Source organism: Lynx canadensis, chromosome D2, assembly GCF_007474595.2.
Source record: "Lynx canadensis isolate LIC74 chromosome D2, mLynCan4.pri.v2, whole genome shotgun sequence".
Lineage (NCBI taxonomy): Eukaryota > Metazoa > Chordata > Mammalia > Carnivora > Felidae > Lynx > Lynx canadensis.
The window spans coordinates 73,125,805-73,128,244 of record NC_044313.2 but is presented as its reverse complement, the minus strand read 5'-3'; the positions used below and the strand labels follow the sequence as shown (position 1 = coordinate 73,128,244).

At 51.1% G+C, this 2,440-nt stretch overlaps 1 non-coding gene across 1 annotated transcript; it reads left to right on the top strand.

Moving 5' to 3' along the window:
- Positions 1 to 794: 794 nt before the first annotated feature.
- TRNAV-UAC lies at positions 795 to 867 on the top strand. Its single transcript has one exon. It is a non-coding gene; the product is annotated as a tRNA-Val (tRNA).
- Positions 868 to 2,440: the final 1,573 nt, after the last annotated feature.

The window sequence follows — 2,440 nt, the reverse complement described above, 5'->3', positions numbered from 1 at the left end:
AGGAGCTCATGGGGGATGGGGGGGGGGGCTCTCAGTCTCCCGGGGAAGGCAGAGATAAGCAGATGTGGGGATCCGAAAATACGAGCCGTCGCTCCGAGAAAAGCATCCGAAGCAGCCTCCTCGGGTATTTCCTGGGGGTGCTGTGTTGAATTGGCATTGAAGGGGGCAAAGACTTCAGAGCACTGACCGTCCTTCAGCAATTCTTGGCAGGAGCAGAGGGTGGCATGATTTAGGGTGAGAAGTCTGTGTCTCAAAGTTCAGCATATAAGAGTCTAGGGCTGTCGTCACAGCAGCTTGAGGAAGTTAACCAGGGTAGCCCCTGGGAGGCTAAGACAGACGAGGGTAGTCCCCAGCTTAGGCGCCGGGATGCGTTCCCACATCCCCAGTGGATGCCCCAACCCCACGGATGGTACCCAGCCCCATCTATGCTATGTTTTTTCCTACCCCATACATCCCTATGATAAACACATACTTCCTTTATAAATTAGGCACAGTAAGAGCTGAACAGCGATAACTAATAATAAAATCGAATAACTATAAGCCTATACTGTAATAAAAGTTACGTGAATGTGATCTCACTTTCAAAATATCTTATTGTACTTCCTGCGAGGATGTGAGATGATAGAATGCCTAGGAGGTGAGATGAAGTGAGGCGAGTGAGGTGGGCTTGTGACCTGGGATGTGTCAGGGGGCTCATTTTCTTCCCAACTGATTGACGGCAGGTGATGAGCCGGGAAAAGTGAAAACACAGGACTGTATAGCACATGCTCTTTGAGCCAGGAGCTGAGTCTTCAGGTTCCATGGTGTAGCGGTTAGCACATCTGCCTTACACGCAGAAGATCCTGGGTTCGATTCCCAGTGGAACCACAAGCTTGTCTTAGTTTCCATTTAAAGCTGGAGGATGAAAACGGGCGCGTTTTCATCTTTGGCAATCAGGATCTTTTTAAATACGATTTCATGGGTATGTGCAAATGTCCCGAAGTGCAGATTTTCTTTTCATCAACTTACGGCACAGAGACCCAGCTGAAATCTCAGCTCGAAGGTCCCCAGCTCCGGGCCCAGATGTTCCTGATCTCTGTCCAGCAAGGATGACAGGCACTCACAGCACGGAGGGGAGCCAGGAGCCCCCCGTCCAGGGCCAGTCCTGGGGGCCGTATGGCACTATGACCTCTTCTCCCTGAGGTTCCTCTGACTTCACCCCTGAGATATCCTGAGTCCTAGATGCACTGCTGTGCCTAGAATGTGAGGTACGGAGAGAGGAAGACGTTCGGCCGAGTCAGGAATAGCCTGGGTTTTGACATCAAAGAGTCTGGATTCCAATTCTGCCTCCACAGTGCCATTAGCCATGTGGTCTTGGACACGCTCTTTGCCGTGGTTCTGTCCCCGTGTGTCGACTAGGCATAAGCAAAGCACCGGCATCACGAGGAGTTTGTGCACGCTGGACGAGATGATTATGGAAAGCGCTTAGCACTGGCTCCTGCCTACTGCTAAGTAGGCGCTCAACGGGCAGCCCTCGGTCTCGGAGTGTGGCTCCCCTCCCCGTGTTCTGTGTGAGCTAGGACCCAACAGCTCTGCCTGTACCCTTCTTCCCTTCTCTCCGGCGACACAGCTCCAATACCGGCTACCAGAATACGAACCCTCGTTAACAGGTGGCATCACCTCTGAGGTACCTCCGCAGTGCGGCCTGAACCCCACTCTGCCCCCCACCGTGTTGTTCTCCCGCTAATGTTCTGGTTAATCCAACCGCTTGAGCAGAAGTGTCACCTCCCACGCTGTCCCACATACCACCCACCGGAAGATGGGGAGGCGGGATCACGGCAGCCCAGAGGTCTATCTTGCCCGACAAGTCCTGTAGGAGAGCCCACAAAAGAAAGAGGCTCTTTGCCACAGGAGATTTATTATTACTATTATTATTATTTTGCCGACAGGCTCAGAATTTAAATATAGGACGCTGAATGGCCAGAACCTCGGCCCAGCCCTGAGCGCCTCCGGGCATGTTCCTGAACCAAGAATTCGAGTTTCTGCCCAGTGGGCTCGCCGTCTGAACTTTCTATTTCTAAAATCGCAGTTCTTGGTAGCCAGCACACATTCTGAGCCACAAAATTCTGAGAATTGTTGCACTCGTCAGCTGCTAAGTCACGTGTCCCTCGGCCTGGTCCCTTCTCCTATCATAACAGGACTTGTGTTAGAGTCTATGAATTTCCCTGTCACATGAAAATTGGCATCCCTTATAATACCATAATCGCCCAGAAATCCACCGTCAGGCCTGTCGTAATTAATCCATTTTCAGGATCCCTCAGGGTCTCCAAATACAATGACTGGTGGCAAATTAATAGATCCTTTGGATCGTCTCCTTTCGCTTCAGCAAAGAACTGACCCCGTGATGGAAATTTAGTTTAATTAGGACAATCGCTCATATTTAAAGAGTGCCTCACAGCAA